Consider the following 21,929-nt stretch of genomic DNA (forward strand, 5'->3'; position numbering starts at 1 on the left):
AAAAACAAAAATAAAATTAATCAAATAAAATATAATAAATAATTATAATTATAATTAATAATTAAACCATTTTAGATTCATTTTAATTTCTAAAAAAATTACACTTCAAAAAATTTGATCTTTAGACACTTGATAAATCTACAATTAAAATAGATATAAAGTAGTTTTATAAACCAAATCAAATTTTTATTAAATTTTATAAAAATGTTAAAAATTATTTCAAAATATTAAATACAATTTATGTAATTATTTATTATTACATAATAAATTATTAAAAACTATTTTAAATTAATATTTCCCAAAATGCTATATAAATTTATATGTTTTTATTTTCTAAATATATAATTGTTTATCACCTTAATATATATTTCAATATAATTTACTTAAAAAATTATTAATTTTTATAAATAATATTATTGATTTTAAATCTTATTATTTTATTTTTAAATAAAGATATTATATATATAGACATGATGGTTAAAGCGATTTAAACCATGATATTGATTGGTGATGCACCGAGCCCATGTAACCCAAGTGTGCTTGTTTCGATTTTAATACTCTTTGTTTTAAGATTGAATCATTTTCCATTGTCTTTTTCTAATGATGGTTATTAAAATATAAATTTTCAAAAATTTAGAAATATATTAAGACAATGATGGTTATTAAAATATAAATATAAATTTTCAAAAAATTAGAAATATATTAAGACAATGATGGTTATTAAAATATAAATTTTCAAAAATTTAGAAATATATTTTTTAATATCTATTAGTATAAATTTATTTTAATTATGAATTTATTAAGTGTTAAGATGGATTAAATTTTTAGAGATGCAAATTTATTTTTAAGTGTAAAATTTCAAGAAAGTTTATAATTTGAGAGATTCAATTTTTTTAGACTCTTAGTACAGTTAAAATGAATCTATATTAGTTTTAGGAAATACACTAATAAAATATTTTAACTATAAGAAATTTTGTATTTTCACTTGTTTTATACTAGCCTAGATCTATCTTAATTCCAGATCTACCAAGCGTCGAGAGGGATCAGATGTCTCATGAGATGCAAACTTCTTTTAAAGTGAAAAGAGATTTGATCCCTCGTAAATCCGGAGTTAAGATGGATCTAGACTAGTTTAATTTGCCCCTTTAAATATGCTATATTCCGTATGAATACCAAAGGTCAATACCATGGGTTCTCATACCATGGGTGAATACCATGAAGCTATTTTTATTCTAACATTTTTTTCCCCGGGGAAAAATTGCAATTTTCTATTAGTAAAGAAAATTACATGTTGTAGATGCCTAAGTGGCATATGCAAATGTTGGGCCCGTGGCCGTCAAATAAATTATGTACAAAAAATCCTTATAGGGTGGACTGTAATCAGTGTTGTAAAAATATATACATCATAGGTCTATATCATATATACATCATAGGTCTATATCAAAAAACTGTGTCAAAATTTTACTACAAAATTAGGGCATGTTGGCCCTCATATAGTGTTGATCTATGTACAGACGATGGTAATACTAGAAATGCTCATCCCCCTGTTGTTCCTTTATGATCTAGATGCCCCTGGGCTGGACCGTCACCTCCTTGGATAATTTGTCAGCAACCTGGTTGCGCTCCCTGTAAATATGATGGCAAGAAATATATTCAAATTGGGATTTGAAAAACAATGCCTCATCCAAAATATTTCTGAGTGAATGCATATGACAAATGGATGCATTGTTGAACCAGTTTATGATGATTTTTGAATCCCCAAAGATTTGTAGATGTTTGCAGTCATGTGCAAGTGCAAAGTGGAGCAGGTGATGAAGTGTGATTAATTCAGCGTAATTATTTGTGCCTGAGCCCAGTCCCATTTGTATATGGAAGGTGTGATTTTCATATTGGTGCAACAAAATTCCCCCACCACAGCCTTGTTCCTGAGCAGCGCCATCAAAATAGGCCCATGATATACTGCGATTTATGACCTCGGCAGTCACAGTTCGAATAGGGGTTATGTTATCATCCTCTGGAATGTCATGGTATGCGGATATTATTCGGGCGATAGACAAAGGCCAGTTTATAGCCTTGTCTTGGGAAATAAACCCGTTTCGGTTCAGCCAAACAAACCAGCAAATAATTAATGGAATACAGTGTTGCTTTTTATTTGAGGTCCCCGATCTCCATTGATTCCAGGCATCCACAACGTGAGCCCCGACCCATCGAGCAGTAATAGCAAGTGTTGTGAGGACCTGAGTCCATAATTCAATAACCAAGCTGTAGTGAAGGAAAAGATGGTCGTTTGATTCTTCCGCCTGTTTGCATAATACACATCTGGAAGGACTGTGGTATGACCTGTGCATGAGATTGATACCAGTAGGTGTTTTTTTCTTCAAGATGTTCCACATGAGTAATCTGGTACAAGGTGGGGCTTTGAGTTTCCATATATGATTCCACCAATTAGTGAGTATAGGAGGTGTAAGTGCAGCTTGAATAACAGGGTAACCATCTTTTGGTGTATATATACCATGCCCAACATGCGCCCAAATGAGTTCATTTGTCCCTTCTTTGATGCGGACGTGGGATTCTAACAGAGCCTTTAAGTAATCATCCCATGCCTGATGCCATTGAGTAGGGATGCCTAAATCCCCAATTGATCTCCATGCTTGAGCGAAGATGGTGGAGTTCTCCATGTTTGCTATGTTTGCAATCCTGTGAATTTCATTTTGTTTAAGGTGTTGGATGAGATCATGGGGGAGTCGATAAAGATTCTCAGTGCCAGTCTACGGATCAATGCCTATCCTTATTGAATGACCATCATTGATGCGCCAGATTAAATTGTTTCTGGCAATGGGTATATCATGGAAGATGGCTCTCCAAATTGATGAAATGCCTGATTTATTCCAAGTAGGAAGCCAGATCCAGTCCATGATTGGTAATGGCCAGATGTATTTGTAATGCACTACCTCCTTCCATAGATTGTTAGATGTGAGAATGAGCCAGCCCATTTTGGCAGCAAGTGCATGGGAAAAAGCTGATAGATCTTTTAATCCCCATCCCCCCCACTTCTTTGGTAGTGCGATTTGGGTCCATCCCACCCATGCAAAAGGTTTTCCTTCCTTATGTCCGCTCCAAAGGAATCTGCAGCATAATTTTGGATCTGGGCTAGGATGCCCTTAGGGATCCATGCTAATGACATCCAGTATAGCGACGTTGCCTCCAGAACCGATTTGATGAGGACCAGTCTCCCTGCCCTTGATAGGAATCTATGGTTCCAATTGAACAACCTCCTTTCAATCTTGGCTACCAACCATGTCCAATCAACAATCTTGTACTCATGGGGTTTGATCCGGAAGCCTAGATATTTAAGTCCAGATTCCAATTGTAGGCACTGATAGGGAAACTTTTGAGAGGCTGACTGCATTTCCTGAATTGAGCAAGTAGAGAAAGTGATAGTGGATTTCATCCTGTTGGGCTCCATACCTGTAGTTGCTGAAAAAAGTAGCAAGATCTCATGGAAAGCAGTGGAGTCTTGGATACCTCCATTTAAAAATATAATCACATCATCCACAAATAGGAGGTGGGTAATGATGCATTGATCAGTGATCTTTAGCCCCATTATCCTCCCCTCCCTTTTGGCCTGGTGCATGAGTCGATTGAGTCCCTCCATAACAAGGAGAAAGAGGAGAGGGGACAGAGGGCATCCTTGCCTCAACCCACGTTCTGCATGAAAGAAATAGGAGGTAGAGCCATTTATAAGAACACTGAAAGATGCAGATGTAATGCAGCACATGGTCCAGGTGATGAAAGATACCGGGAAGCCCAAGTGGGTGAGGAGAATTCTGATATATAACCAGCTAACCCTGTTGAAAGCCTTAGATAAGTCAATCTTGAGAAAAGTTCCTTTGAGCTTCTTTAACTTGATAGAGTGAAGGGCCTCTTGAGTAGTGCCCACAGCCTCATGGATTTGTCGATTGTGTAGGAAGGAAAACTGCTCATGAAGAATATGATTAGACAAAATGGGCTTAAGATGTTTGGAAATAGTCTTAGCAATGATTTTGTAGAGACAGTTGCAGAGAGAGATGGGCCTAAAGTCATCAAAGGAACTGGGAGAGTCTACCTTGGGAATAAGGGCGATGAAGGTGGAGTTGATGGCCTCATACAGACGACCAGTGAGTCTACATTCCTCCACCAGATTGAGCAGATCCTGTCCAATGATATCAAAAAAGGCAATATAGAATTCAATTGTCCACCCATCCGGCCCAGGGCTCTTATCTTTCTTGAACCATTTTATGGTTCCCTCTAATTCGCCCATGGAAACAGGTTTGACAAGCTCCTCAGAGTCTTCTTGATCCACATATCAGGGGAATAACCCTGCTATGCGAATAATTTCAGCCAAGGATGCCTTGGGGGGCCTTGAATAACTTTCGGAAGTGTGAGTTCCCTAGGTGGGCAAGATGGTGAAAGGAGGTGGCAGACTATCCATCTTCAGTGGGCATGCTCCAAATAGTGTTGTTGGCCCTCCTCCCTTTGGCAAAATTGTGGAAAAATCTTGTATTATCATCTCTAGCTTTTAACCATATGGCCCTACTCCTGAGGTGCCAAGTTTCCTCACGGTCTTTTAGAATCTTGGCTCTGTGTGACTCTAATCTAGTGAGGTGAGTTTTTGCCTCATCCGATATGAATCCTCTGCCATGCTCATCCAGTAGATCCGCCATCTGAAGTTCAATGGATGTGAGGGTTGCTTCATCCCTATCTCTTTTTTCCTTGGCCCATTTTATAGTGAGGCTTTTGATCTCGAGAATATTCTGACAAAAGCCCTCAGCTATGGATCTCCCCCTAGAAGGTGGGTGGGAAAGCCAAAAATCCATGATCAGCTTGATGTAGTCTGGATTCATTAACCAAGAGGAATTGAATTTGAAAGGAGCCCTAGGCTTAGGGAAAGGCCCTGAGAGCTCAAGGTAGATAGGAGAGTGGTCTGAGATTCCACCCATACCAACCCATTGTCGATAATTAGGAAGAGCCTGAATCAAATGTTCTTTAATGAGAAAGCGATCCAATCGCCTAGCTAATGCAGCATCCCCAGTCCTTCTGTTACACCAAGTAGGCATCAGTTTGTGCATAGGAACATTGATTAGATGGTGCTACTCCATAAGATGAGTCATGGTGTCTGAAAGTGGATCAATTTGTGCATTACTGCCCCAGGATTCCCCAAATCCAATAGAGAAATTCAAATCCCCTCCTATGATGAGATTGTTGCAATTGACAAGGGATAAGTTAAGTAGATGAGTCCAGAAATCAGCTCGATTGAGGCAGGGGGCATAGATATTCAAAATTATGATCTCCAACCCTAATTCAAAGGAGAAGATGTCCATTCCAATGAATCCAGCTCCACCCCAAGTGGAGATAATCTTAATGGTGCGAGGATTAATACCTAAAGCAATACCACCAGATCTTCCAATGGCATCATGAGCATGGAAGATCCAGCATGGCTTCAGGGATTGTAGAACAGGGACAATCTGGTTTGAATTGGCTAGAGTTTCTTGCAGATAAAGGATGTCGATGGTCTCAGATTCCAACAATCTTCAGAGGGCAGATTTTTTGGTAGGGCTTGCCAGGCCCATGCAATTGAAAGATAACCATTTCATGATAGAAACCGATTTAGGGTGTTCAATTCTCTAAGAACCCTGTCGAGTGTGGATTGCCTACCCATAGCTACGTCTACCCCAGCTTGTATGATCGCCTTGGATATGAAGGAATGTCTGCCTCTGGTGGACTTGGAGGATTTAGGAGGGGAAATCAACCTGATCCCAGATAGATCAGGTGGGAGGGATGCACATGACTGGAGATTGTATGAGTGAGAGAGCCCCGAAGAGGTAGGAGCCTCTAGGGGGGGCGGAGGGTAAGTCGGGTATGGAAGGCAAAGTGGTGGCAATGGTCTGAGGGTTCCAGTCCAACGGCAAGATAACGGGGACAATGAGATGCCGAGAATGGATGCAAATGCAACATCATGATGCATAACAGAAATAGAACAAATAATAGGAGATGTAGAGCAGAAGGGAGAAGTAGTACCTGATGATCGAGCAGCCGCAGCTGTAGCCCTGGATCTCGTCATGGGTGCTGAAGGAGGCCTAGGAGAAATCAAAATAGGAATCTGAGAATCATCGTAGCCAGTGAGACTCGGCCCATGAGATTGAGAGATCAGCTCTTTTGCAGTTGATGGATCTCCTATGGTTGCTGCATCTGGTTCTTTGGTAGGAGATCTGGCAAGTTTAACCAATGGGCAGTCTTTGAATAAATGCCCCACCTTATGACACCTTCGGCAGTGGAAGGGCATGCCTTCATAATCCAGGAGTTGAATTCGTGTAAATCTTCGCCAATGCAAAGTGATCTGAGCCTCCAATCCTTCCCTAATATCCAAATAAACCAAAATTCGAGCCATAGACTTGTTGCCTGAGGATTCATAGGACTTGTCAAAATCCAGATATGTTCTGATGCACGAAAAAACATCTTCAGACCAAAAATGCAGGGGTAGACTCGATAGCCTAACCCAAATTGATCTTGCTCCCACATGTTCGTGCTCAAGATCGAAAAGAGGGCTCCATTTCTTAAGCAGGACTGGTGCCATCTCTATATGCCAATATCGCGACAAGACCCATGTTGTATGTTCTTCTCTAGTAAAACTCAGTGCGAACCATCCTCGGGCCAAGGTGGTTACAGATGGGAGTTCCGTCAGGATATGTCCCCAAATCTCCATGACCCATTGGCGAAGACTACAAGTGGTGTAGGCATGCCCTCGAACCCTTCCAACCAGCACCAAGTTAGCAGTATCCACCACCTCTGCCATATGCACATCCACCCCGAAGCTGAGCTCCAATTTCTTATGTGTTTCCTTAACACACTTTTGTTTTTTCCTTATCCGCGGAGTAGTAGGATGTGCCTGTAGAGGGTCTTATGAACCCATATTATGCCTCTGTGATAAAGGGGTGCCGGTTCGGGGGTTAATTGTAGGGGAGTCAAAGCACCCAAATGGGGATGAAGAGAGGCCTGGAGTAGCCAAGGAGTGAGGCGGAAGGTGATGCTCGACCGATTGCAGGGAAGTAACTAAACCAGAGGACGGTCTAGCCGCATGAGGGTTAGTGGAAGGGGTAGTTAAATAAGGAATGTTCGTAGGGACAGAGTCAAAAGTAGGGGACAAGGGTATGTAGGATACTAGATAGGTTAGGGTTGTTGGCGAGAGGGGAGGGCAGTCGAGTCCTAGCGAGCCTAATGAAAAATCAGCGGACGGAATAGGGTGCGAGGAGGGTCTAGGGTTGTAACAGCTGCGAGAGAAATCCTGTAGAGATGGAGAGACCATGCTCAATGATCCGTTATCCATCCTCACTGGCGTAGACTTCGGGCTAGTCCAGATGGACCCTTCGGGGTATGGATCTTTCGAATAGTCAACCACTTCGACATCCATTGTCAACACTCTGCAAACAACCAACTGCGATAGCACAATAAAGTAGGGAATCGGGATGACAGCACAGGGGGTTAGGTTACGAGGTAGGTTGTCATCCGTAGTAGTGTTCTCAACACAGTGAAGGGCAAAGCTACGGAACCATCTACAGCAAAGAGAGTGCCCTGACCCTTCTCAGCTAGGGTTTCAGAGTAGAGAGACCACTCCATCTTCCCCGATCCTCACCCCTTGATAGTTCCGTGAAAACATATTGTGTTAATCACATGATACCCTTGTTTGGAGAAAAGTTGCATCATCTTATCAATGAGAATATGCCTAACATTTTCTACTGCATTTTCTTCCTTTTCAAATATTTTTAATCATCTTCACTATTTTTTGAAAAGCCATATCATTTTTAATCTAACATTATTATTTTTATTTTATTTGACCGAGTAAGAAAATTTTCATGTTATTATTTTTATTTTTATTCTTATTTTGATGTAATTTGACCCAGTCAAAATGTTTATAGGACAGACATTATAATTACTCTTCCATACCAGGTTGGAGAACATCTCTCAGCGTAATAATATATACATAATTGACATTGAAATATTTTATTTATATCTGAATCTTTTGAAAATCTGTGCATATTTCATATTCAAAAGATTCAGACAATATGAATAATTGTGAAAATATCCACTCTCAAATATTTTATTTATGTTTCACATTCTCCACATTAAAATGTTAATACATGTCTCAATTACAATCTCTTTCATACTTTGGATTAAAAAGAACCTATTAATGGAATAAGAACTCTCTACTCAACATGCATAATGAAATAATTGATTTATAGTCCACATTAAACTTTTTTTTGTTATTAATACTTTTTAAATGTTATGTATCAACTCCAAACTAAGAACGGAATAAATTAGTCTTTTCTTTGATAAGGTAAATTGAAAATATAAGAATTTTTTAATTTAAATTATTTTATTTTTCTCTATATAAAATTATGTTATTATCCATGTCCGGGTATAACACATTTAGTTAGTTTTGCTATTAAATCACGGTTAACTAAAAATTAAGCAAGCAATATATACAGTTTACATTGAAAACATAAATAATTTATTAAAAATATATATATATTTAAATTGTTATGGGTGCAGAGCAGTGGACTCTTATTTGGTAATGATGATATATGTCGTCAGATCAAACTGTAAGCAGTAAGAAAGATCGTCCACATTGTCTGAAAATACTTTTAAATAACCTGCCAATTAATGGATTAGTGCGACATACAACCCAGTGGGCGCGATGACAGTTGTACAACCCAACCTCTAATCAATAGTATCCTCTGCATATGCCATGTCTCATGTCTGTCCCAGCTATGTCCCAGCTACATACAACCGTCTTATCCGTCATTGGTTTTCAAAGAGTAGCAGCGACGAATGGCAAATGTAGGAACCACTTTGGGTCCAGGCACCTGAAAATCTCTGGTCATTGCATCAAATATCGTTGTTGGACTTTACCCTTATCCTCTTCATATGCCACGTGTAACACCTATCCCAATTAAATACAATGTACTGTATAGACACGTGAGACAAGACGGCGACGACCTCCTACCTTTGTCGATCATTGATTAAAATTTTTATTTTTATTTTGCCAAATTATAATGTATATGACAAAAGTGAATTATATTTACTTATGTCAATTGTATACAAGACTTTGCATAACTCTAAAAAAAATTTCAAAATATCATCCTAAAATAAGATAATTTCAGAGGCCATTTTCTATTTTACACATAAATTGCCCCTAAAAAGAGCCAAATTAAGTGTAAAATTGCATCGGCAGTTTTAAATAATTCACATATTCAAAATACTATATAAATTAAATAAAATATTTAAAAAATAACTAGATTAATTAAATTAAAGTAATAAAAGGTTCAACAAATTTTTATTTTGGTCAGATTACTAATAATATTTTATAGTGTCAAAGTAAATCATGCCAATAATATTTTATAATGGCACATTGTTTAACATTAAAGTGATTAATACAAAAAAATTGTTTGTCAATAATATTTTATAATGGCACATTGTTTGTTAATGATGTATAGCCCGAGTGGTTGGGAGGGTCTAATGATAACTTCCCCACCCGGGTTCAAATCCCATGACACAAATATAGTGATAATCCTGGAAAATGGATTCTATATACGGCCATAATAACATTTTTAGAAGAAAAATTATACTCATACTCTAATTTTTAAATTATATTTTTTATTTTAAATTATATGTGTTATTTTTTATTTTAAACTCAAATTTATCTATTAATTTATAAATTTTAAATATTACTTGTAAACACTATTAAATTATATATTACATCAAGAGTATTTTTACACTTCATGTTTAACTTCTCCTCATATTATTTATATTATAATATTTCATATATATTTTTAAAAATAATTTTAATTTATTAATAATAGATTGCTTATAGGTAGTTTATTTGGTGATTGTCATGTTATAAAGTATTATGTAAAACAAGAAATTGTTAACTAATCCTTTAGGATTGTGATTGTATATTGTATAATACGTAATTAGTTTTACATCCTATTTTTACGGTTAATAAGTTACCAAGACACAACTCTGTCGTACCTAGATTGCATATGTATAGATAAGTAATTTTATCATTAATATGATGCTCTTTCCTTGTGCTCTTTCATTGTGTTCTTTTATTGTGGAGTTTATTTGGGATTGTAGAGTGGTATCAGAGCCATGGTTGGTTGTTCCTAAACTCCATGTATTTGAAGTCTATGGTAAAGGAGACGCAGAGCGTGAAGACTGTGAAGATAGAGTGCAGGAGAAGGTTAATCCAGTGGAGCAATGCAGTGGGATGCCCAAACTATTGACTCTCAATTTTCTGGTGATTTGAAATACACATTTTTTTAAGAGGCCATTCGTAAAATAAAATTTATTTTAGGAGGCTAATAAGATTTGAACCTAGCTCTTTGCTAGGCTATTTTTTACTAAACCACAAAGCCAACTTTGTTAAAACAAGAGGAGAAACGAATTTATATTTTTTCAGAAGTATTGCATATATTTTGAATTTGAAAGGATTTGAAGAATATTTGGCTACATAACAATTATGACTTCAATAGTTTCCATAGTTGGAGTTGTTCTTAATGGAAAGGAAAATTATCAAAAGTGGTTTAGAAAGCTTAAAAGTGTCCTTGTTTTTAACGATTTGTGGGAATTTTGTCAAGGCAAAAAGGATAGTGATGGAAAAGAAATTGCACCAGAGCCGCCTAATAATGAGAAGCAGCATGCAATTTGGGAGACAAAAGACAACAAGGCATATGCATTAATAACTGCATCGGTGACAGAAGAGGTAAGCAGATATATTGTTTCTTGTGGTACTGCATTCGAAGCACTAAAGAAGTTGAAAGAATTGTATGATTCACACTCAAAACTCGAAATTATTTAGTTATTGTTAAAGTTGTTTAATTTGGAGATGAAGGATAATGATCCTTTGAAGAGTGCCTCTGAAATAAAAGCCATTTTTCATGATATAGAAACCACTGGAATTAAAGTAGATTTACAACTTACATCTTTTATAAAAGTCCTTCACCCTGTCTATTCAAACTATTTGGAATCTCTCCAAGCTAGTGGGCAACTAAAATACATTACATTTGATAAACTAGTAAGCAAAATAGCTGAGAGAGAAAAAGCCTTTGGGAAGAAAGAGGCTCCACCTAACTCTAATGTAGAAACTTTGTGCCTTGCACAAAAGGATCAGAAGTCTCATGCTGAAACTTCTAGAGGTGATAAAAGTAGTAGAGGTCGTGGTAGGAGAAATTATAGAGGCGGGGGGGAAAAAATAATCAGGGAGACAAACAACAAAGGAATTTTAATGATAGACCAACTATCAAATGTTTTAGATGTGGTAAAATTGGTCATATTGCTACTAACTGTAAAATCCCTTGGGAGAAAGTCAGTGAAAGGAGAGAACAGTTGAATGAAAAGAAAGATCAACCACCACCAGATAAGGGAAAATCATCAGAGTCTGCACATTACATTGTTGCTCACTGTAATTTTAATATTAATGATGTTTTCAACACTACATTTTCTTCATGGCGAGATAGTTGGATTTTGGATTCAGGAGCCACTTGTCATATGACATTTAGGCGAGATTTTTTTGAAACATTCAGTGATGATATTGATGGTGTTATTTACTTTGCTGACAAGTCTCAAATTAAACCATCTGGCATTGGGTCTATTTGTTTGAAGATACCGAATTTTGCAAATTATGTTCTACAGGATGTACTTTATATTCCACAGTTTCAGCGAAATTTGATGTCTCTTATCCATATTCGGCAACAGGGGCATTCTATTCATATATTTGATGGCATCATCGAGATAAGTGGTGGGCTCCAGTATTGTAGCAATAATGCTACAACTCCTGGAGCTTCCTTCTCTAATTTTATCAACCCGGTAGTTCGTAACAAACTTGGAAGCGACGGTGCTGTATGCACAAGTACTAGCTCTTGTCGAAGCTGTCACTTGGTCAGCTGGCACAAGTCCGCTAGGGCTCAAGCCAACTTCTATATGTTCTCAGAATAATCTTTCTAAATGATGAACGAAGACTATCTCAAGGGAAATTAACCTACTTTGCAAGAATGAACTGAAAGCCAACCAAACATGGAAACCCTAGTAAACCCTAATCTGACTAGCTTAATCCTTACAATGCAACGATGGGAATGTAATTCCTAAAAATGATGTCATTACTTCTAGTGATATGAGATGCATGAATTTAAACTACTTCCATTGAAAAGAACATTGTTTTTATATTTTTGCTTAAGTGGTTGGAGTTATTATGACTTTGTTTCTTATTAGGTTTTGACTGTGCAGGGGTAGTTCGAAGGGAAGGAAGGCTTGGAAAAAGGTCAGGAGGGCTAGGAGAGGTTCCAGGGGATCCCTAGCATCATTCCACAGAAGTCCACAACGTTCAAGTGCTTGGCAACCGAGTTTGCAGGCTTCTACAGGATGTCTGCAGGGGATCCTACAGGAAGCTCGGGATTTCTACAGGAAGTCTGCTAACTTCTACAGGATGTTCTGCGGTTGGAGTTTTTTGTGATGGAGGAGTGAAGGAGCGGTATGGGTGGATAAGTAGGATGAAAAGGGAGCTAGTGATGGCTCAGGGACAGAGAGATGGGATGGAGAGAGAGTGCATGCAGTTGGTTGGTGGATAGAAGGGTGGAAGCAATGAAAAGTCAAAAAGATGGAGCTACGTGAACAGTAGAAGGGTTGGAAGGAAAACGAGCTGAACAGAGGTTAAGCAGGTGGCTTAGGTGCGGTTGAGAAGAAGAAGAAGATAATAGAACAATGTTGCGCAGTGTAAATGGAACAAATCCTCTATGTCTTGCACAAAACCGAGAATTCCATCAACCTATTCTAATTGTGTTATTAAACCAACGAACAGCAATGTAAATTGTGGAGAGAAATCGTGCATGGTGTTGGAACGAAAAAGTATTGCTTAAGATCAGAATGCATGGACGGTTCTATGACTGAAATTATTGTGTTGCAGCTTGCATGAACGTATAAGACTGCGTTTTTTGGTGGTTGGTACGGTCTACACCTCCAATCTCTAAACAGAGATGGCAGTGAGTGCACTATCAACCTTTTCTTGGAGCTATGATGAATTACAATCCTCCTACCCTAATCTAAGCTGCTGAAAGCACTTTAACCATAAACTAATCCTACTCAATCACATTAAAGAAATTAAATCAGCGGACTGTGTTTTCCAAATGCATGTCAAAGCAAAGAAATGAAGTGCTGAAAGGAAAGACAAGTAACAATACAAAGAAAAGGAGGTCTATTGCTCTCAGGCTGGGCCCTAACCTGAGAGCTATAGCTCCCTTAAGAACTCAGAATTGAATCCAAAGCTGCCTGCCTTTATTAAAAGATCATAATCATGAGTCTAACAACATGCCAAAACTGGCTTACAAAAAGCAAAAACCGAGTTGTAGCTCGTACTCAGAAATTGCAACAGTAGTTCAAAAGTTCAAAAAGCTCCTATCAAAGGCTACGGCCTCAATATTTATACATGATGAGGATCAAGCTGGCTTCCTCAATTAGTGGAGCTTGGCTGTCCAACTAAAAGTAAACTGTTGTTCCTGTAGAATCCGTTGGCTGCCTTTTAGCTCGGTGGGGATAGCTGTTGGAGCTCAGAGTTAGGGTGGAGATCACGAGGGAGGTCATTCAAGGCTGTAGACAACCTCCCTATAAACCCGCAATGCCACCTTTGCTGTCTCCTTGTCTCCATCTGCATGTTCTTTGCTCCATTTAATGTCAAAAAACCTGAAATCATCATGTATTAGTCACATAGGAATAATGCCTGCCCTTCTTCCTACAAATAACACGAATATACTAAGAAATTATGCATAAGTGATAAAAGATGAAGGGTTGAGCAAGGTAAGTAGGCCAAATGAGCCCAAATTGTTACCAAAAATTGGGGCTCATCATCACCCCCCAGCTAAAATATTTGCTCATCCTTGAGCAATTTTGCTCCAGCTCCTAGTCCTTGGCCGAGAACTAGGCTCCAGAATACGCTCTTTCTTTCCTACTCCTGGTGGCTCTGCCTGTTCTGCCCTTGGTGGTGATGAGGGTGCCGCTCCTTCCCTCTTCTCTGTTTCCTTGACCTTGAGCCGGGCTTTTGAAGCCGATTGGTCTAACCTTCCTTTCCAAGTAGTTGTTTTTGGGCTCCCCCTCTCGTAGGTGACCGATATCTTCGAGGGGGACCTCTCACTGGGTGAAGTAGGGGCATCCCTTGTAGTGATTTGGCTGCTGGATGGAGGCTGTGGCTTGCTCGTCTTTATTCTCACACTTCTTCGAGCTTTAAAATATAGAGGGGTCTCCCTCTTTCTCTTCTCCTTTGGCTTAGGTGGCGTGCTGAGGGCGGCCAGCACAGCTGCTGCCTCCCTTGCTAGAATGTCCGCCTTCTTCTCCTTGGGTTTCACTTTTTCGGGGCTTCCTGTAGAAGACCCTGTTTTAGCCAATTTCAGGCTTCCTGTAGAAGACCCTTTTTCTGTTAATTTTGGGCTTCCTGTAGAAGCCTGTTTCTTCTTTCCTGTAGACACAGGTGTCACCACCTTGGCTTGCTTTGCTGCATGAGTTTTGCTTTTTGGTTTGGTTGCGGGTGCTGATGAGGTACTTTTGCTGATGTGGACCTTCTCAGCTTTGTTCGTTCTACCTTGCAACCTTTTCTCTCTTGCTGTCAAGATGGGTGTGTCATCTTTCTCCTTGGCATCCTTTTTCTCGTGCTTCTTCCTTTGTTCTTTCTTCTGCACTGTGATCGGGGTCTTCTGGCCTATTTCTTTCTTTCTCGCGGCCACTGATTCTTTTTCCTCACTGATGGAGGAACCACTTTCTTCGGTCAACATCCTTATGTCTCCATCTCTTGTCAAGTTTCTGAATGCTTCCCATGAGAGGGGAACCTTGTATGAATGAAGCGCATCCTCCACGAGAAGTTTGATCAATCCATGGTGGGCTACCTGGTCTGGTATGCCTTCTTTTAACTTTGTGGCACACTCAATTAGAGACTGTAGCAGGAAATAAGGGATGCTCAGTTTGTTTTCTACAGGAAGATCAATCTGGTGCCTCAATTCAGTGAGCAACCTAAAGTGATACCCGTACACAATGCTAAAACGGCCTTCACAGGTTATATACTTCATGATCTGCAAGCTAACTTCATTCCATGGTGGCAGCAAACTGGTTCTACGCACCCCATTTTTGTCCTCCGAGAATTCCTCCTCTGGGGGAAAGAATTCTTTCTTGCCCTGTTGGCTCAACTTCCTTTCTTCCTTATCCCATGGCAAACCCATTGGAATTTCAGTAATTCGACTGATATATTGCGGGGTGAGTGTGAGGCTTAGGCCCCTGAAGTTCACGGTGGCCAATGTTTTAGATTTCGGCCTCAGAGCTTGTAAAAATTCTTCTGCCACTTCGTCGTCATAACCCTGCAATTTGTCACAGAAGGATATCCATTGCACCCGTGTGAAGAGCTCCACCACCTCCTGGTTTTCTCTTAACTTTGTTGAATCAGTGGGTTCTCTTCTAATGAACCCACCCGGCATGATAAAAACTGTTGCTTTAGCTAGAGGTGGCGAACGCGGAAGAAATTTTGTCTACTGAGACAGAGCGTAGAATTACGCTTCTGTCATGCACATAATCCACGAAGCTTATCTCTGAGGACCTTAACACAGCTTAACTACACTGACATCCTGTAGAACGACAGTTTATGCACAGCAGACAACAATTGCAACAATTTTCTACGACCAGACTGTAGACGACGATTCTGCCACCTTCAAAAGCCAATTGCATGGAGAGTTCAGGTTTACCTTTTTAATCTGCCACCTTTTGACGTGAGGAACCCGCCTTCCTGTAGAAACCGCTTTCCTGTAGGAGCAGCGCGCGATTTCTGGGAAAGACTGCAGTTGGTCTGCGCTCTCGGTGTCGCTTCACAGGCGTTCTGATAGCCAAAGGCTCGGAGTTTCGAACTGCAGAGGGATCCGGATGATCACTCGAGTTTCAAACGGTGAATGATAAATGCATGAGGTGCAATCTAGCCGATTAGATTTGAATCGGCGGAATCCGTGGCACGGGGGTGAGCTGTCCCCGCCGGACCGTTGGATGACGTCGTCCCATCATTTGCCTGCGAGTTCCCTTGCTGCCGCATCATTCCCCGCAGATCCGCCGCCGTCTCTTCTGTTAAACTCGTTTTTCCCGACGGGATTGCTCTCACGTGTGTGCTGCCCATTCCTTTTTCCATGGCCGCCACCAAACATCCGACTAGACCATTAACTGGTCGACGTGGCCAGTCAAATGGCCATACAACCGCTCAACCCATTCACTTCACACTTTGCAAACAATTTCAAAGTAAAATTCATGCAATCTGACGGAAGAAAGGGTCGAGACACTTACCTGTGCGGCCGCAACACGATTTTTCGGTTCTTGGACGATGATGAGTGGATCTATCTGCTGCAGGTGAATTTGCACAGGCCCGGAGGTTCATGGTTACAGGCTGCCGACGATGGATTTGATGCTTGGCTGCATGCGCCCGCGTTTTCGTTGCATATGGCCAGTGCTGTGAATGGTGTACACTCTAGCGGGCTTAACTGTTACAGGACTCCCGTGGGATGTCTTGTAACAGTTCTTCCTCCTCGGGTGCATGCTGCACGACGAAGGATTTGGCCTCACGATCACGCTCCCAGAGCTCATGGATGGCTGGGATGGATATGGTATGACATCTCAGCATTTTTTTTATCTTAAAAATTGCTTTCTCTTTGATAACTCAACGATCTGCTTTGCTGGTGCAGGTAACTTCATTGCATGTCGACAAGGATGGTAGAACGAGGTGACAACAGTGTGCAAGGGTGACAACAGTAGCTTGCATGCGTCCAAACCGATCCTTAGTCGTTAGATCTCCTCATAAAATGAATTCTGGGCCGTCCCGAACTTCTACAGGAAGTTTCCTGTAGAAATACAGAGCTTCCTGTAGAAAGTTTGCGTTTCCTATAGAAAGTTTGCACCTTCCTGTAGAAAATCTGCATCTTCCTGTAGAAGACTCAAGCCGTGATAAAATTGTGCACATACCTTGGAGAAAATGAGTATTCTTGGAGGAGGTGCTGGTGAGGTCTCCTGACAGCATGATAAGGATCCTTGGCTTTGAGATGAGAGGCTTCCTCTCCTCCATAGAACACCTGCAACCTGCATGCAATTTTACATTATGAACTTGCTGTCTTTTTTTTTTTTTTTTTTTTTGGTTATTGTTTTTTCTTTTTTCTTTTTCCCTTTTTTTTGAAAGATAACAGGGGCGCCTCAATGAGGTTTTCACCCTTGCCATCTGCCTTAAGCGCCTCAGAGAGGTTTTCACTCAAGGATCTTTTCCCAATCTCTTTTTTTTGAAAGACAATAGGGGCGCCTCAATGAGGTTTTCACCCCTACCACCTTCCTTGGGCGCCTCAGAAAGGTTTTCACCCAAGGATCTTTATTATTTATTTATTTTTATTTATTTTTTTATTTTTTTAGATCTTTCAGGGTATGCCCAAAGGAGAGGCAGAACCCTTCTCTATGACCAACACTGATTTCTCCATAGTTTTGATGAACTCTTGTCTTGAGAGAGGTTTCCTGTAGATCTTCAATCGATGCCCATTGACAAGCATGGGGATGGCTTCCTCATCAATGGTCCGAATAAGAACAGATCCATTGTCATGACATTTCTCCACTGCATATGGTCCCAGCCATCTAGTTCTCAGCTTCCCCTTGAAATCTTTGTACCTGGAATCATACAACAGTGCCCAATCTCCTGGCTGGAATTGCTTATCATTGAGGTGTTGGTCATGCCATACCTTTCTCTGAAGTTGAACCACTTCCGAGTGAAGGAGGGCCTGCATTCGGTGCTCGTCCAGTCCATTCAGCTGCAATAACCTTTCTTGTTGTGCATGGCTGAGATCTAGGTCTAGCTGAGCTGCCATCCTCAAAGTGTTGTATTCAAATTCAATGGACAGCAAAGCTTTCTTCCCATAGACCAGCTCATAAGGTGTGAAGCCGGTGGTGGTCTTCCAGGTTGTGTTGTAAGCCCATGTGGCCTCAACCAGGCGATCTGCCCAGTCCTTTCTGCTGCCGCTCACCACCTTAGTCAAGATCCCTTCTAATGCTCTATTGGTGACTTCCACCTGCCTATTTGCTTGAGGGTGATAGGGGGTGGAAGTCCTATGCTTGATCTTGTGATGAGCTAGTAGGTCTTCAACTAGGTTGGATGTGAACTGGCTCCCTTGATCGGTGACCAGCTCTCTTGGGTAGCCAAACTTGTAGAAGATGTTTTCTCTTAAGAACTCGGCCACCTTCTCTTCTGTTGCTGCTTTGATTGCTTTAGTCTCTACCCACTTTGTTAGGTAGTCAGTACACACAATGATGTAAGACCTTTACCTCGAAGGAGGGTTGATTGGACCCACAAAGTCCATACCCCACTTCTCAAATGGCTCAAGAGTCACTTGAGGTTGGAGAGGCATCTCATCCCTTTGAGTCGATTTCCCCATTCTTTGGCATTGGTCACATTGGCTGATATATCTTCTGACATCTTGATGAAGTGTGGGCCAATAGTAGCCTGCCTGCAGGATTTTGAAGGCAGTCCTCTTTGCTGCAAAATGTCCTCCACAAGGCCCATCATGACAGGTGAGGAGGATATCAAAGACTTCCTCCTCCCTTACACAACGCCTTAAGATCTGATCAGTGCCAAGCTTGAATAGATTGCCCCCGATCCAAGTAAATGAGGCACTCTTTCTGATGATTCTGCTCTTCTCTCTTGAAGATAGGTGCGGAGGGAACTGTGCTGAAACAAGGTAGTTTGCTATATCAGCAAACCATGGAGAGAGTGCTGAGATAGCAAACAGATGTTCATCGGGCATCTGGTCATCCACTGTCCCATCCTCATCTGCAGACAAATCCAATCTCGATAAAAAGTCAGCAACAACATTTTCTTTACCTGGTTTGTCGACAATGGTCAAATCAAACTGCTGCAACAAAAGTAACCATCTAATAATACGAGCATTCACATCTGGTTTATTCATTAAATATCTAATTGCAGCATGGTCTGTATGTACAAATGTTTGATAGCCAGTGATATAATGTCGGAACTTGTTCAATGCATGGACCACAGCCAAGAATTCTTTCTCGGATACAGTGTAATTCAGTTCAGCTTTGGACAAGTTTTTGCCAACAAAGTAAATGGCATATGGAAGTCTTTGTTCAACTTGTCCTAAAGCTGCACCTATGGCTTTGTTTGAGGCATCAGTGTGGATGTGGAAAGGTAGGGCCCAGTTTGGACCTCTCAAGATTGGGGCTGACACCAACTTGTCCTTCAATTCATTCAAAGCCCTCTGATAATCGTCAGTCCATTTAAACTCCACATCTTTTGCCAACAGGCCAAACAATGGCGAGGCTAGCTTGCTGAAGTCTTTAATGAATCTCCTGTAATACCCTGCTAATCCTAAGAAACTTCGAACATCCCTTACCTTTTGAGGAGGTGGAACCTTCTTGATGAGAGCAATTTTGTTAGGATCCACTTGTAACCCTTGGCAAGAAATGGTATGGCCTAGCACGGTCCCTTGAGTCATCAGGAATTCACATTTTTCGGGACTAAGGGACAGGTTCATCTCAATGCATTTGGTTAGGACTTTTCCCAGATTGGACAATGCTTCCTGGAAGTTGGCCCCATAAGGAGTGAAGTCATCCATATAGATTTCCACTGCATCATGGACCAGCTCCGAGAAGATGCTTAAGACAGCTCTCTGGAAGGTAGCAGGAGCATTGCATAGCCCAAAGGGAAGAACTCGGTAGGCAAAGGTACCCCAAGGACAAGTGAAGGTGGTCTTATCTTGGTCTTCCAGGCTGATTTGAATCTGGTTGTACCCGCTAAACCCATCCAGGAAAGAGAAGAACTTCTTTCCTGCCAGTCCATCCAACACTTGATCTATGAAAGGTAGAGGGAAATGGTCTTTCTTGGTAGCTTTGTTCAGTTCTCGGTAGTCCACACAGATTCTCCACTTCCCATTTTTCTTGGGAACCAGCACCAGAGGGGACACCCATTCACTATCTGAGATGGGGTAAATGAATCCGGCGTCCAGCAGTTTTTGCAATTCTTCCTTGACAATGTCCTTAAGGGCTGGATTCATTCTCCTCTGAGGCTGTCTAACTGGTTTACAATCCTCTTTGATGTATATGAGATGGGTACAGACCGAAGGATGAACTCCTTTCATCTCCGTATAGCTCCAAGCAAAAGCATCTAGATGGCTAGCCAACAGGCTACACAGCTCCTTTTCCTGGGAAGCAGATAGGGAGGAGTTGATCTTTAACGTTCTCTCAGGGCCGAACTCCACATTTTTTACTCTGGGAGTGACAGGGTTGGTTGTACAAAGATCCACTAAGGTGCTGGCTTGGGCATCCTCCACCAATTTCTCTAAGGATAGTGCACTGGAAGGTGGATTCTGGATCAAGGTCTCAATCAAGTCATCCTCGGTTGGGGGGTCTCTTCTAGTGGTATCTAGGGTGCACAAAGGTGCTGAGTACACCTCATCCTCTTCTCCTTCCTCCAACCAAAGTGGTAAGTCATGCTCTAAGGAGGGTTGGGCAGGAGGGTATAGGACTAGCTGCTTGGACATAGGACCATTTTTGATGGTCATGTTTCCTGCACGACAACTTATGTAAGCATCTGCAGTGGCTAACCAAGGCCTTCCCAAAATAAGAGGATATCCAGTAAGCTTTGCCTTGGGTTGCAGAACCAAGAAATCTGCAGGGTATTCCCAAGAGTCGACAGAGACCAAGACATCCTCCACAATCCCTTCGGGAGTCACGATCTGCTAGTTGCAGTACTGTCGAGGTCTTCCTCAAGGACCCCTGAAGATTGAGTTTGAGCATGGTATCCCTGGTCATCACATTAATGGCAGCCCCCAGATCAATCAAGGTGTGAGGTATGATGGTGCCATTGATGTGGACATCTACTACAGGACTCCCAGGATCTAGGTACTTTGGGCAGATGACTTGTCCTAACATAAGGTCAGACAGTTGTCCTAAGACATTGATAGTTGAAGCATCTCTCTTTCGCCTGCCTGGGTGTTTGAAACACTTTTCCTTAACCAGTTTGTTGTATATTGGCACATCCTTGATGGCTTGGAGAAGTGGTATTTTCACACACAACTACTTGAGCTCACCCAGAAGCTCATCCTCCTCTGGGTTGGGTTGTGTGGTGGCTATTAGTCTCTCAGGAAAGGGTGGAATAGCCTTTGGTTCACTTTCCTGTTTATCTTCCTCATCCTCTGGGGGAGGAGGTTGGCGATCCGGAAGAGTCTTTCCAGATCGAAGATTGATCTCCTGGATCTCCACAGCATAGGTAGGACATGATGTTTCCCCAGTGTATACCTGCTGGGCCTGTCTATTGTTGGGGTTCGGGTTCGGTTGAGCAGGCATTTGAGGTTGCCTTGGAGGAGCAGGAGGTAATGGTTGAGGTTGAACTGGTGGTGGAGGCAAAATGGCGGGAGGAGTGTTGCACTGGGGCCTCCACCCCGACTGAGGTGCATTCCACTGAGGCTGTGGCTGGGCATGTGAGTGATATGAATGAGTAGTGGGTTGAGTAGGGTACTGAGGTGGATAAGACCATGGAGGAGGCATAAACCAGGAAGGATGAGCAGGGGGACCCCAGGGAGGCATAGGAGTCGATTGGTTGGGGCTGTAATAAGCTTGAGGTGCCCCTTGCATCCCCTGCTGGTAAGGTCTAGGTCCTTGTGGCCTTCTTTGGTTGAGGAAATAGAGAGGTTCAGTGGGAGCTTCTGTCCCTTGGTACATGGCTTTAAATCCAGGTAAGGTTGGACATTGGTTTGTGGGATGGTCCTCCTCACAAACGAAACACACTTCAACCGAATGCAATGGGCATTCGTTCTTAGGGTGTCTCCTTGTACATCTAGGGC

This window comes from Pinus tabuliformis, chromosome J, assembly GCF_031772625.1.
Source record: "Pinus tabuliformis cultivar Carrire ecotype Pingquan chromosome J, CPIR1, whole genome shotgun sequence".
Lineage (NCBI taxonomy): Eukaryota > Viridiplantae > Streptophyta > Pinopsida > Pinales > Pinaceae > Pinus > Pinus tabuliformis.